This window comes from Corvus moneduloides, chromosome 2 (genome assembly GCF_009650955.1).
Source record: "Corvus moneduloides isolate bCorMon1 chromosome 2, bCorMon1.pri, whole genome shotgun sequence".
Taxonomy (NCBI): Eukaryota; Metazoa; Chordata; class Aves; order Passeriformes; family Corvidae; genus Corvus; species Corvus moneduloides.
Window position 1 is genome coordinate 76,383,224 of NC_045477.1, and position 16,790 is coordinate 76,400,013.

Sequence of the window (16,790 nt, forward strand, 5' to 3'; positions counted from 1 at the left end):
TCAGTTTTTTAGTTACAACTATAATAAAACTGTTAGTCCCAATGGCAGTTACTTTCTGCTAAAAATTAAAGCAGGGCTGTTCTCAGCATTGGTACTCTTCAGCCATAATGCAATTTTATCATTGTAAATTCTTTTTTAAAGTATGGAAAATTAAACATCTCTAAAACATTTTCAGGCTGGCAGTTTGCTAAGTTGAATTTAGTATTTCATTAAGTTTATCTAATATTTATTAATTATCCAATTTTAAGTAGTTTTCTCACAATTTTTTTGTTTGAGCCATTCATACAACTCTTTATAAGTGATGTAATGATGTGGTTACATGAGTTGTGTGTAGTTACATACAGTGCTGTACATCTGGTTAGATGGTATCTGCTAACTTATAACAAACCAAAATATCAAGGTTACAATTAAGCTCAAAATTCAAGAATATGTACATTTTTCTGTTTTCAAATTTATAGGAAATGCCTACACTGACATCAAAGAACTTGAACCACTTTCAAAGAATTAATATTCTGCTGAATCATTTATTCCCAAGTATAAATATCTTCTTTTAGTGATGATGAAAAGTGCATCAAAGGAAAAATTGCCTAATCAGTATATTTGATGGTTTTGAAGTGAATGAAAATTCTCCCATTGATTTTACTTTTTTGGAAGCATGTAATGTCTTTACACTGTACGTTTTTTTCTCTTCCTATTAGAGACTGTTTATTAGCCTACATGCATAAGAAAAATCCCTGCTCCAAAGGTATTTCAAATCTCAGCTGACTACAACATCTCTATCAGTTACAGCTTTGGCTGTGTTTTAAGGTTGTTTTATTTTTTCAGTGATTAAATTATGCTTGGTCTTTTAAGGGTGGATTTTTTTGTTTACTTCCATCCAAACATATCATGCAATGTAGTCAATACTGGTGGTGGAAAATATTTAAAACACTGTATATTGTTGGTCCTTCAAGTTTATAACATTAATGTTTAAAAACATTCTAACTCTTTGAAACACAGTTAACAGTTACACATTTTTTAATTTTATGTTTTCTTGTCATTCTTTTTTCCTTACATATTACTGAATCAAACTGCCTGCCTGTGCTTTGAAGGCTGCTTTTTATTTTAGTACTGAGCACAGTTGTGTGTAAAGGGATCTAAGCTATTGTTCTTCAGTGTGTTTATTTCTTTTAAAGAAAAATATTGTACTCTTCTAAATAGTTATTGATTTTCTAAGGAGAATCACATGGTCTATGTTTTTTTCTCTCCTTCTCTCTCCATTCTTACACTGTGAGGCAGTGAAGAGGTGTGTTTGGTTTTGTAGCTTTTTTGTAGCAGGTGTAACACCTTAAGCAAAATCCTCATCATTGTCAAAGGAAATTATGTTTTAGGTAGGGATTTAAAAAAAATTCTTCCTGTGGCATCATTGGAGTAAATTTGTAACACAAATACATACTTGCATAAACATGCATTTATATGTACATGTGTCTGGTGCACCACACAGATTTTTTTTTGGGCAGTTAATTTTTTTAAATGCACCTTGTCTCAAAGAAAGGATTTTTCATATCATGAGACAGTGCTTATATAATGAAGCTTTTCAGCAGTGTAATTTAAGTGGTAAAGTGATATCCTTATTGACAATTTCTGATTGGGTCTGAAATGTTTATTTTTAACTTTTTTGGCCTGACAAGTAATAGCTTCCAACAAGTAAGTGGCAATGTGCCATAATATCATGTTGAACAGTAGACTCTATTAATTTTATTGTGCAATATATTACTTAATATTTTTATAATGGTAAAAGTCCACTAATGCATATTGTACTAAAGAGTACATTAATTCTTCCTTAAGAATAATTTCTCCTAAAGAGTAAGAAGTTGCTACTATTGTGCGAAAAGTTGTTTCTAAAAATATGAGAAGTAGTTGAGACAATGATTCTAAATTCACCAGTTTTTAAAGATATAATGGAATGTATTTATGTTGTGTAATATTTTTCATCCAGACATAATTTTATATAATGAATGTGTTCTATAGGTTTCAGTATATTTTATATACCAAGTGTTATCTGTACTTAAATATTTCTTAAGACTTCTTGGACTACTAAGAAGTTTTTGTTTGATTTGGCTAGGATTAGATTATGGAGGAAGAAAACCTCCATCTCATCAGTCTATCTTCATACTATTTATCTTGTGAGCAATTGTCCAAATGACTCAGATTTCTTTTTCTTTAATGTTAAAATAGGTATTATTTTTGCCTCATTTGCTGTTTAAAAGTTTGAGAATTACTTACTGCTCTATATAATCATCTATGGTGAAATACCAAAAAATTCCCATCATTGGTCTGCTCAATAGTATGTAATTTCAATTTACAGTTACATAGTGAAACTGTTTTCATTTATGTTTGTCTTAGACTTAGGTACCCTTATCTCCATCTGTGTGTTGATGTAAGGCCTCACAATTGTTCACCTAATCATTAAAACTCAGTATTATTTCACAACCCAAACAGAAAATCATTTAACACAGCAATGAAGACAAAATTTCCGAAGTAAATTTTGATTCTCTGACTACTTCCACATGAGAAAATTTGATTTGTGTGAATTGTCCCATCGGGTTCAGTCAGAATGTTTTGTGTAACATACTTTTATGTTTGGAATTTGGAATTTAAATATGTGTCTGACACATACAGGCTTACGTCAATACTTAGTCTGAGTTCTGGTTTGTCTGAGGGAGAAGGAAGTGTTTCTGAACTTACTTGGATTATGATTACTGTTATGAAAGTATGTTCTGCCTATGAAAAGATATTTTCTGGATTTACTCATGTAGACAATATACAATTAGGTGTGTGTATCAGAGAGCATTTTGATATGTTCAAAAAGGTCTAAGGACTTTCCAATCTAAAACTAGTTCAGTTTCTGAAATGCTTACTTTTTGTTTTCAGTTGAGTGTTGCTGGCTTGAAAAGGTTACTGATAACAATGTTTAAGCAAATGGCAGAAAGGTACCATGAGGGTTAATGAATAATTTTTTTATTCAGATATTTGAACTGTAAAGCTATATATATAAGTAGCTATAGGTTCTGAATGTCATTTTGTCTTGTCTTCTAAAACAGGGTGGGGTTTTTTTTTATCTGAATAGGGATTGCAGAATTTGAATGAATTATAAAGTTGTTAAATAGCTGTTATTCAAACACTTCAGTAAGAATAGTTGTTTTTATTGTTGTTGTTGTTGCTTTCATTAAACTCAGAAAAAATCAGGTCATATCTATTTTTGGGACTCACAGGGTTTTTAGGAGTTGAGTGAACAATTGCTAAGAGGCCTTTGACCTTTCTGTGTTAAAACAATTTAAATTACCACAGTGGTTAAATAGGAGCTCATTTTAGTGAGTTCATTATTTGGGAATATGGTGAATTTATATTTATCTCTGCATTCTAAATATTGAAAAGATTGACGTTGTCAAAATTGTTTATTAATACTGAGAAGGAAGCAGTTATTCTCAGGGTAGAGACTATGAGAGCAAGTATTTTTGTTACCAGGAGTTAACTTAAAGATTTCAATTTAACTATCTAAATGAAGAGATGCAAAGGTAAAAACATGCAGAACATAGAGTATTTAATACTTAAAATATTGCTAAAACTTAAACTTGTAAGCATCTCTTTAGATATGTACAGCCTTTCAATCCTTGATGTCAGATTCTTATATGGAAAGGATGTTTTAGCTGTAGTTAGGGCAGCACAGTCAGAAGAGAGACAGGTATTTTGGTCTGTCTTATTTTATCTAATCTTAGAAAAATTGCTTTGGTTGGTTGAAGTTTGGGGTTTTTTTCCGTTACACAGGCATCAAAATTTTTCATGTCAAATTTGGAAATTATGGTGTCACAAAGTGTCCCAGAGCCTGGACAAATAATAATCCAGTAGCAGCATTAAAATTGCTACAGTCAACAGAAATTTGAAATTAAGATATGATGTTCTGTGACCATGGGAGATATTTGTGAGAGTGCTTTGTTGGCAACTAATTGATAATTATGGCTTGTATTCTTCTAACACCTTTCTTCCCAAAGGATCCTAAAGTGCCTTACAAAATTAGGGCCTGTTCCTGCCCTGATTGAAGTCAATGGGAGCACTGCCAATGGGAACAGCACTGGGCACTTAGGAAGCTAATAAAAGCTGCATTCAAACATCACTTCTGCCACTGAAATGTGTAACTGTTCAACTTACACAGCAATACTCCTAGTAGTTTAAGGCAGGAAGTGAATATTATCATATACAGATTGCAAATTTTAAAAATAAAGTGTGATTTTAAAGGGTTACATCATCCAAATTAATGTTAATAGCACTGATTTTGGTTAAGATTTCTGTTTGAGTCTTCGTCCAAACAGAATTTTTGTATTTTTTTTTCTGGGGATCTGAACATTAGTTCCAGTAGGTCTAATGACTGATACTGATTTCATTCTTCAGATGTTGCATACATTTATTTTGGAGCTCAGATTGGCATGATTTTGGTGCGATAATTAAAATAATTTCAGAAAAATATAACATGGACATACAAGTAATCTTCTATAGTTATTGTATCCTTTTGGTGATTAGTTTTTAATTTCTACCTGAGAAAGCCTGATATTACTATCAGTATTTTCTGTATGTTTCCATATTTGTTCAATTTACATTTTGAGCTGATTGCTGTGATATGTGGAGGACAGGATTTGATGTTTGTATACCTGAAATTCCAGTTGAAATTAAGCATTATAGCACATATTCTGATATTTTTCTTTATTTTTAATATAAGGACCTTTCATATAAAATTTGTCAGCTATGAAAACATTAAACAGCATGCATAGATTAAAAAAAAAAAAGTGAGAACTAATGCAGGTATTTGTAATACTATGAAAAGGCCTGAATAGTTTTTCACTCAGCACTTTTTTCTGAGTCATTTATATTGGTGAATGAGAAAATAATTAAATTATTTAACATTTTAAAAATTATTGCTATTTAATGAAGAGGAAAAATTAGCTCTTGGACTGTTTTATTTGTCTCTAGTTAGATACTTTCAGATGGAACTGAAAAAGAAGCAGCTCAAAGAGTAACTAACCATCAGAAGTTACCTAGTAGAATATGCAGCAACTGAAGTCTTTGAATCAGATGAATATACATGTTGTATGTTCAAAAAAAAGGTTTGAGACTACAGGGGTAAATAAATTGAATTCTAGTCTTATTGAATTCTTCTAGTATTACTCAATAAATATTTGCTAAATCTGCCAGCAAAATCACAGAAAATGAAGCTTTGAATTATTGACCAGACAGAAATTCTCTGTATAGTTCATTTGAATAATATATTTCGCTTCTTAAAGCAACGACAACCAAAAAAAACACTAAAAAACCAAAATAACAACAACAACAACAAAAAAGAAAAAACAAAAAACCCCACAAAACTAAACCCAAAACACATGTATACCACTTTTTAAATAATGTTCTCCTTTTCATACTGTAGCTGCATAAAATATTTAGAGTGTAATTGAATATGCTGGGTCATCCCTGAACAAAAATTTATAAGGTAGTTCATAAAAGGGGTTTCCAGAGAAATAATAGCATATTGTATGCATCTGTTACATAGATGTGGCTTTCAAGTAGTTTTGAATATTTGGAAGAAGGCACTCTTTTAGAACCTAATTCATCAGTAGGTCTAAATGTCATCCTCTACTAGAAACACTGTATTTTACAAACTTTTCCAACAACTAGAACCTTGAAATATCCATATTACTATATCTATGTGGAAAGAACAAGTGCCATGTATTCTTACTTACATTTCTGGCTAGAAAACTCACATCTTCTCCAATAAGAATTTGACGTAAGTAAAAATAATTCGGCAGAACAGTTACAGAAAGCTACAGACAGGTATGGAAAACAACCACTGAAGTTAACAGCCAATTAGTTTTGTTTTCCTTTGTATGAGTTTTCAGTAAAAATATTACATTCTTAATGCTTCTAATTAAGTCATTATTATGTCATAAACATAGGTTACATTATAATAATTGAGGTAAATTAGGGGTTAAACCATCTTCCCAAAGAATGAGTCATTGACGTGTGTAAGAAAAAAATTCTACAAAATAGTTAAGGATGTGAAATCTGGTGCCGGGACTTGGAGCTATTGATATATGAAGCTTGATATTGCACAGTCTCTTTTAGACACACACACACAAAACCAAGAAAGAAGTAATTATGCAAGTGCTGATGACAGGCCAGGAGGAATTTAGCACTTCAGTCAAAAGATAGGATTAGATTTTATCCTAAGGGTAGGATTAGTGTGTGATCTCATGGTCACTTAATAGGTTTCCTGTTAGATCTTCCCTAAGGCCTGTTTTTGCAGTCCTTAGAAAGGCAAAACACCCAAAGAAATCTGTTCACTTTTGGTTAGCAGAGAAGTTTTCAATGTCTTCTGTAAACTTCGAACTATTTAATACGTATATATAACAAACAAAGGGCTAAATGACAGTTACTAAAAAGAAAATTTATGATGAAGTTTTATGCCTTTAAGTATCTGGGCCTAAAGGACTGATGCAATATAAAGATCACACATCCATCTCAGAAGTAAATCAGCTAGTGTCAAATTCTGCATTCTTTTCTGATTTCCATCTTGTTCAGCAAAGCATTGTAGGATCCGACCTTTAAAATCTTTTGTATTGTATTTCTTCACTAATAAATATTTTGTAAGACTTTACTGGGTGCTACAATACTTTTCATTAATTTCCATTAAACTTGTTTTTTATTGGCATATCTGTAATCATTATAGGAAATACCAACTTTGTATTAGAAAGTGAGGTGAACATACCTCTTCATTTTTTTCATTTTTTGTGGACTTGATCAATATAAAAATAAACCCACATAATTTTCCTGGGAAAGTACTATTTCTCAAATATGTTTTAGAATTTGTTAAATAAAAGTCTTCCTGAGAAACAAAACATGACTTTGACTAAAATAAAAAGAAAGCCATTGAACTGATCTAGTTTTATATTGAACTAAAGCCTTTGTCAAAAGCCTCAAAATTTGAATGTATATCACCAATTTTGAAAAAAAACCCTCAACCCCAACAAAATCTGTCAGGAAACAAACGGTTGGTCCAGACGGTTAGAAACAGCTAAATGCTATCTTACAGAATGCCCTGCTTTATACTCTAAAGTTTAATTAATATACCAGAGTAATTAAGATTATAAAATACACATTTTCATGTACAGTCATCTCATAATTGCAAGCTATAGCAATGTATTTTTTACCAATGCATTATGTTGTTTAGGCTTCAAATTAATTTATATTATTAATAATTAAATAATCATTTAAGATTTTTTCAATAGATCTTTAAAATGCCATACTCAAAAAAAAAAAAAAAAAGAGCCAAGCAATGTTTTTTAATATAATATTTTAAATGGGTTATTGTCAAATACAATGTATAATTAAAGAGCAGATCTGTAGCAAAAATAATGCTTTTAATACTTAATATATTGCTCATATTTATATTTGCATGCTCTGAAAAATTTAACTTCCAGAAATTTAATAATATCACCAGGAGCTACTTATGGGAGGAAAATTCTTTATATGTCTAAGCATTTGCAGGACTGAGCCTTCAGTTTTTGATTGTTTGATCAAATGGGAAAAATATCTACTCAGTAGTCACTAGAGCTTTTGAGATCATAAAACTGGTTCATGTATTTGTCTGACACTTTGTACATTATCCTTCAATGAACAGTAAAGAAAGCAAATATCAAAAAATACCTCAGAAGTGGAGTAAGATACTTAACAGAATAATCCAAAGACTGTCTTTAGATTGATAATATTTGTATTTGCCATATTAAACATTGAGCATTAGAAATATTAGATAACATCATATATACATTACTTTATAACTATAGACATTTATTTCTATGTATACTTTTCATTTAAACAGCATCATAGGTGTACATGATATCTATGTATGCTCAAATATGTATATAAAACTCTCATGTACTTAACAGCACATTAGACCTAAATTATGCAGCAAAGTGCCACCATAATGTATGTGGCAATTTAACTAAGTTCTGTTACAATGTTAGTTTATTAAATGGTGTCAGATAGTTTCATGGTTACTGGCTTGTTTTGGGGGAAAAACAAACAAACAAAACAAAGAAAAAAAAAAAAAAAAAAAAGAATTCCCAACCTGGAATATGCAATGAAGGCTCTTTTCATTCTGACAGAGAAAACTATTCCTGTGGTGCTTAGGCACTTCACAAGAGAAGAATTTTTTGCAGTATGATGCCTCCTGTGGTGCAGTGAGGTGTGAAGCAATACAAGAGGTAGATGGAACTGAAGAGTGTCATATGAGGAAGCACCACATCATAGGAAACGTTCACAAGTGGAAGACAGCTGTTGTTATGAACTATTAAAGACATCAGCAGGGTGTTCATTTCTTTCAAGATTTCAGAAGCCTGAGATGGCATTTCCTTCTATCTTCCTCTCCCTGCTGTCTGTCCTCCTCCCTCTCAAAGGTCTGCTACATCAGGTACCTTCCATCATGGCATGCACTGAATCACAAGGGTTCTGCCGCTTATCCTCTCTTTTGCCCTCAGTTAAAGATGAGCTGGAACTGGGCATCATTGCACCAAAGAAAAGCTCTCATGCTTAAAAAAGCACTTCAGGTAGGATTAAAGAGACACAACAAGCAGACATGCTGAAAACCTACTGCAATGGCTGAAAGTTGGTATTGTTTGGAGGAAAATGCATTAATAATTGTATGCCTAGTGACATTAGAGATATCCTCAACTTAGTACAATTACAAACTATATGATTATTAAGTTTAGACACAGTGACCACTGGTTTTCAAGGATGGATTAGGGGATGGACATAACCAAGAGAAAGCTGAATTAACAGTAGCATTGACTGTTCTTATTTGACCAAGTGTTAGTCCTTAGTTATGTACACATAACTCCTGTAACTTTAGTAACTTGTTCTACTTAAATCAAAATGTGATTAGCCAAGAGTATGTTTTAACTTCTGTATATATGTGTGTGTATATATATATATGTATATATATACACCCCCCAAAAAACCCCCATGTATAGGTTTCCACACTGTTTTTTCTTATAGGATTGTAATAAAATAGTGGCCTAAGCTTTTTATGCTAAAAACCCCTTGATGGCTGTAATGTTTAGGTTGTGTAATGTACAAATTATTTGCATAATGATTTCCTGTGAAGATTTGTAAACAAGCTGTGGCCTTGATTACTCCATGTCTTATACTGGTGAACTCCATTGATGTTTTGTGTCTGCTCCTGATTTAGATCAGACTAAGTGAAAGGGTGTGCAAAGGGTGTGTCCAGAGTGCATTAGCGTGCTCCTTGAGGTTAAGCACTTCAGAATAGTGAAAAATACCTTTAAATTAAATTTATATTCTACATCTGGGAAACCTAATTGGGGCTATTGTCACTTATTTAGCATACCACATGGTTCAAAAGCAACTGACACAGAGGTCACATACAGCAGACATAAAATTTCAAAGCATAATGCAGTTCAGATTCTGAGGGGCTCTTTTTCAGTATAGCTACATATAATGTGGAATGACCCCAAAACCCCAACAGCCAGATGATAATAATACTATCAGGAGGAATATTTTCTCATAGATTTACCTCACTGAAGCAGATGTTAGTAATGAAACACCAGAGATGCTTCTTCATCATAATGTTTTCACTACAACGGATTTTTTAGAAAACAGTATCTGCATTATCATGCTGAGGGAAGGCAAGTATTTTTAGTTTTTTAGTTGTAGTCAGATGTGAAGGGGTTTCTGAGCTTTTCTTTCTACAAGGGTCAGGTCTGTCTTTTAAGAAGAGCTTTTTGGTTTTTCGGGTTGTTTTTTTTTTTATGTAAATGCAGTTATTAAGATATTTTAGCACTGAATGTCAAAATTATTCCATGATGACCTTCATTTGAAGACAAAATATGTGATCTCTAGCAAAGCAATATCCTGATAGTTGCTAATTAAGGATCTTTTATTCTGTGGAAGAATGCTCTAGATAACTATTTCAATAGCTTTGTTCTCTTGTTGTTATTACACAATATTTCTATTGCTTTCACACATTTGTTGGTATCTGCCAAGCAGAACCAAATTTAGCCTGAAGCCTGGAGGAAGATAAAAGGAAAATGTATTAGGCATATGGATGATAATTTGGATGGAAAAAGAGAAGTGTTGACAATTTTATGCTCATATTTTTGGTTACACAACCTATATGCCGACTTTTGTATATACACATTATGTACAATTTCAAATGTCAAAGTTTACATCAACATAAAAAAGCTGTACTTGCAAAATTACACCCAGAGTTTTATATCTACCTTTTAATATTACACATACAGCAGCTTATATAGGAAAATTGACCCAACCAGCAGGAAAGTTCATGGCATTTGGAAAATGTGGTATTACAATTCTGATCATTATTAGAAAGTGTTAACAGTATTCTGAAAAATACTTCTCTACATATTTTCCGACATTAATAGAACATCAAGTCTTCACTGCATGTTACATCTTTCTATGACACTTTTGATGATTATAAAGCTTTCTATCTGTAACAGGAATTGCATATATGTTACAAAGTATTTCAAGGTATGCCACCTCTACAAACTTTTCATTATAAGTACACTGGAAATATTTTCTTTACAGTTATCAAGTTATTTCCTTTATAAAATCTGCTTTATTTCTGGATTTTACTACCTAATTAGGTCTATTTAAGAAAGTAATTTTCTTCTCAACTCTGCACTTCACAGCTGATTGACATATCATATATAGTTTGAACTTCTGTTCTTTTATGTCAGTTGGGCCTATTGCATTGCATGGATTAATGAATGCTGAATTGTTTTGAGTAGAGGTTCTAAGAGTACCAGAAAAGATGTTCTTTCTCTCTTAGATGAATATAGCAGTTTGCTTTTTGCCTGGCTGTCCTAAAACATTCTTATTCACAGTCCCTTTGCAAGTAGCTATTGCAAAAGGAAAAGAAAATCTGATCTTATTAAAATTGCAGACCTGCCACTGCAACCTATAGCGAATCAGGCTTTCCCAGTGTTGTAAGTAGTGGTACTGTAGGCAATGTATAGTTAGAAATGAAACTGCTCTGAAGCAAAAGTGGTTTGTGAATTCTTGTTGTATTCTGAACTTTCATATCTGTGCACTATGAGCTGTATGGGTTTTTGTGATTACAGATTTTTATTCACCATATTTCATTGTAAATGAGAAGTTCACTTTATACTAATCACAGTGTAAATTCTTTGTTCAGATCAGTGTGATCTGCTCAGAGTCTTAGATCCGGAATGACTTTATTTGAGCCTTTATGAGGTAATTCACTTAATGTAGAGATGGTCTAAACTTAATGCATGAGTTCATTTCCTTCTTAATTTAAAACTAGAGTTTCAGTACAGTTCAGTACATAAAATCATAATAAGTAGAATAGACTGTTCTCAGTAGATTTGTTCTGCAAATAAAATTATTTTTTTAATTGAACCTGAACATTTAACTTTAAACTAAAGGCATGAAGGGGTCTTAAATTTCTTTCAGAAGAAGAATGGTTAGTTTCCTTTTTTAATTGTATTGCTTTTATGCAAATCACAGAATTGCAAATAGATATTAATAAAGACGCCATTTTTGTAGACTTCAGGACTGTAACAGCTCTGAATAATTCTAAGTACCACACAAAAAGTTCAAGGTGGGTTTTTTTCAGTAACAAAGCAGCTTCAGTCAATAAATAGGAAGCGATTTTTCTTTCTTTCAGTTTTAAACCAAGAAAACACTTGTGGAAAACACAATCTGTTTTTCACATAGTAGCCAGTATATTGGGGATTATTTTTGCTGTCTAAGAATCAAATATATTAAAAACTGGGCTACAGAGCTATTCTTGTCTGGCATTGCATGCATTAGAAGTGGTCTGTTCTCAACAGAATAGTATCTCAAGGAATTGTCAGAGCTGCCATACACACAGTAAAATGCCTTCCCTGATGTGTGAGATATATTAAACTTGTGAAGACCAGTGCTCCTTTGAATCTGTTGAAATAACTAGCTGTCAGTCACTATGGAGATTGGAGAAGAAAAAGCCCCCTGGTGATACAACTTGTCACATCTTTCTCCCACCTTTCTCCCACACTTGCACACACATGGGTGCACAAACATACCCACATTCCCAAAACAAAACAAAAAAATGGTGTGCTATTTCTGCTGTTTCATAAAATCTAGTACTGTTTTTTAAAATAAACAAAAAAAAAAAAATCCCCAAAAGAACAACCAGCTGCCCAAAAATACTACTATCCAGCTTTTTAAAATGATTATTTATTTCTACAACTCCGGACACTGACATGTGGAAAGACTGCTAAAACTATGAAATTATTAGAGGAAAAAAGTCTGAATATTTTAAACTATATTTGAATTACATCTTTCATTAGCAGTAGCATGACCATCTCAACTATATAAGGAGCTGTTTTGAAGTGTGTATAATAATCAGAAACATTTTGAATGAACTTTTGATTTTTCTGTTGATTATTCTGTTGATAAACTCTCTGTAATAATGTGCCTTGGTGCTGCTATCACAATGCCATCAACAGATGTACATTTAAGCTACCTCATCCAAAATGATGTCTTAAAATATTTATGGTCTTGCTTGAGAAACTTCTGGGCAATAAGGGAACACTGTGAAACATTTAACTTTGATATGGCATGACTATTTCAGATAGTTTCTTAGATCTAATTTCAGAATGCTGACATTTAACACGTTCCCCTGTGTAGCTTGATGAGCCATTGCCAGTACTATTGATGGTTTTACCTAAAAAACCCCCCACCCTTTAATCAGTGGCATGAGTTTACTTTCCAGAGCACTTAATTGTCTAATGTTCAAAGCATACATAAATCAAATAGTAATTTAAGAATTTAATTATGATAAAAGCATTGGTAAATTGAATAGCAAAAATGACTGGCTGCCCTGATAGTCTTTATATACAAAAAGAAAAAAAGGTAAGTATAACAGACTCAAAGAAGTGGAAGTAGCAAGACAATATGTCAGGAAGTGTTGAAATGTTAAACTGGTATGGGAGTAGGAATATCTCTGAAGTTACTGCACTGACTTTTAGCAGAAAATGGGAAACAGAACTTTATCATTAAGAAAAAATATTCCAATTAAAACTACTCTGAAATACCAATATAATCAGTGGTAATAGGGCACATTTTTATTAGTGTATGGTCCACGAAGAAATGTACTTTGTTCTAATAACCTGATGTGAATATTGCATATATTCTACTATTTTTGTGTTTGACAGTGGAAGTGTGATTATCAGAATCAGAAACATGTCATTATTTTCTAAACAGAGTAGGAAACATTGGAAAGATTTTTCTAGAGAAGAATATAGAATTGTTTTGAAGTGACTGGGAAAGATTAATTTAGTTATATCTTATTAGCCTCTATTTCTTACGATTTTAAGGTCAGTTCTTATGTAATCTTTTTCAGTGACATGGAAATATGCCTGCTGAAGACTGTAGGATTCATTATTTTAGACTCAAAACAATAATTCATATATAATATTTACTGGTATTAAAGCATTGCATTTTAGGCCAAATTCTGTTTCCTCCAATTATCTCAGAATCCTCCCGTCTATATCATTCTTAGATATTATTTCCATCTGAAAGTAGTCAAAAGTTGGGGGGGGGTCCTTTTGTTCTTGGTTTGTTTTGTGTTTCATTAGTTTGTCTTTTTGGGTTTTTTTTAATTTGGGGCTGTTAGTTTGTTTTTTAAACGTTTTTATTTTAATTTAGTCACACAGACTGATTTCAAGCAACGTATAACTGTCTAAATGCAAGGCTTATTCTTTGGTGGCTAGAAACTAGAGAGTTCCTAGATTCTGTAATCTTCCAGGGAATTAATCTCAATCATTTTCCAATCTACCTCTTTGAGGATGAATGCACAGTAGAGATGCTGGGTGAATCAATTAATGTTTGCCTCACTAATGCGTGAAATTTTTAAAATATGGAATTTTCCATCTACAAGTGGGAGCTGAATTTAATTTCTGTCAGGTTGTCTGTTGGTACTACTGTTTAACTGAATTTTTTAGCCTTCTCTTTGCTTACAAGTGTAGTTACCAGGAAATGGGATTTTTAATGCAAGAAATACTTACGTCAAAAAAAGAACCTTTTTCTTGAGCAGTATGGATATTGCAAAAAGGGTCTTTCTGTAACACTTTTCAAGAAAAGTGCTTTTTCACACAGGAGGGATAGATACTAGAAAAGCATGTGAATATTCTTAAAGTTTTATTAAAATAATTGAAGTTTCACTTATGTATAATGCAGACATATCAAATGTCATCAGTTTCCATTTTGAATTTGATACTCGTCCTTGATATAAGATTAGAAAGTGTTTGACTGATGCTTCTCAGGGAAATTAGAAGCTATGGCACTGTGAAAGTTTTGGAAATAGTATTTGGATAGTAATTGAATACTTATAAAAAGAAAAAGAAAAGTTTCTTAACACTATATGTCAGCACTTGGGCTCTTTCACAAACTTTTAAATCTGGTCAAGGAGGAGAATGACACATGGTATCTTTTTTCTTTCCTGCAGTGTCTAATATCATCATATGAATAAGAGAATAGATCCATAATTATCCTGCTACTTCCGTCTGGCATGTGTATCAATCATCAGAAACAACAGACCTGCTGCCATAAGGCTGCTAAAGCAGGGGAAAAGAAATTTAAATGGATAGCATCTTTCTTTTCTGACCAAACTTTCACAATTACCACATGCCTTTTATTTGTTAGAATAGAGTGTTTCTCTTTCAAATGATCTTTTTCCAACTATTTAATGCATTACTTTCTGTCATTACTTGATTCATAATTTATATCTATCTGTATAAATCAGAAATAGCTGCTGTGAAGCACTGAGCCAGTTCTCGAGGGGAGAAGAATTAGACTGTATCTCTTGGTTCATCATGTCACAGTGAAATGATGAACCAACAGCAATTTCTATTATTAGAATCACTTCTATTAATCTAATAGATTTCTAATACCTACTTCTAGTACCTTCAATTACTATAACATTTCTTAAACACGTTTCTCACATTGTCCCTAAAACACCTATTTTCTGATAAAACTCAGTGCTTCGATAATCTAAAAAACTCTCTCAACTCAGTTCAGCTTTAAATATTTTCCCATAAGAGTACCACAACGTCCCTAACCCAGAAACAAATACCTGTAATGGTGAGATATATCAGAAAGTTTCTGATTTACATTTCATGAAGTCCTGTCATTGCTATGTGTTTCAAGCACACATTACAGGTCTTACTGTTTAATGCTATAATATGCTTAACTGGTCTTCATTTCCTAACATCCTGTTTGAGTTTACTCAAATCTTAAATCAGCATGCTGACAAGCAAGCTCTTTATTTTCCTTCTCCCAATGTTTTAAGTCTTTATTGTTTCTAAATTAACCTAGTGTGATATTCCTGTAATCATGATTTTATTTTCCCATAGGAAGATGAAGAAATGGGTAAACATCTAATGCCTAAGATAAAGGTAGAGACTTTTTCTTTTTTTTATTGTTACTATCATTTGGGTAAGAGTTAAAAATTAAGAACTAAACCCTGGAATTTAATAGCAGTGATAGTACCGAATTAGGTAGAAAATAAGAATGTCCATGAATAAGAACGAATACATTTGGTAGAGTACAAAGGATTGTTTTTATCTCTCACTGATAAGACCTTATGTATCAAACCAAAACAAAAACAGGGAACACTATGTAGAGGTTTACTGACCTACCTACATTTGTATTTAAAATATATTTATATTTTAAATATATTTGTATTTTAAATACAAATTATTTATATATAAAATGTATTTACATCCTAAAAGAGCTAGCTCGCTACAACAGGCTTATGTAAAATCTACATTAGGCTTATGTGCTATAGTTAATGATGAGATGTAACAATAAGACTTCTCCAGTCTGGAAAACCCCAATTCTTTTATGCTTTCCTTATAGGAGACAGGTGACATATGAGATTGCTAAACCAGCTAAAAACTGTGAAGTAAGCCAAACCAGGGAAAACCAAGCCAAGCTTCCAAAGAAAATTAAACTCTTATGGAAGAAAAACCAGATATTCACGGAAAATCTATGACATATCCACTCCGAGAAAGAAAAATGAGGTGTGCAAAGGCATTTGAAGGTCTTCAGTATATTATACTCAAATGCTAATCAGTTAGCGTAGTAAAATAGTTATTATTTTCCTGGGGTTTCTTTTAAATACATGTGATTTTCCTTATTAGATAATAATAATTACCTTTCAAACATAAACTAGAGGATAGATGCTTTAAACAAGAAATTTGAGTTTGTGATACAGAAAAATCAAAGAGACTGAAAGAAAAATGTGGTTTTCTGTTTCAGCAGCAATCTATTTTGTCTTTATGACTAGATTTTCCACAGGCTATATGAGGAAAAATAAACACTTGCAAACTCAAAATTGAACATACTTTTAAATCATGTTTGTAGATACAAATATTTTGTCCAGAAATCTCCTATAGAATATGCTAGTAAAATAAAAATAATGACATGTAAATATGCCTAGCTTATGTATTTTAGGCAAGTAAGACAAAGGCAATTGAAATGAGAGTAAATAGGCTGTAGAAATGTTTAATTTATAGCTCTAGAAGATAATATATAACATCTGGGAAAGCATTTGAATAATTCCACTGGGGAGAAAAAGAGTAATCTGTATCAACCTTTCTTGGGGAAAAATATAAAACAGAGGGATACATATGAGGAAATTGATTAAAAGATCCATTTCATCC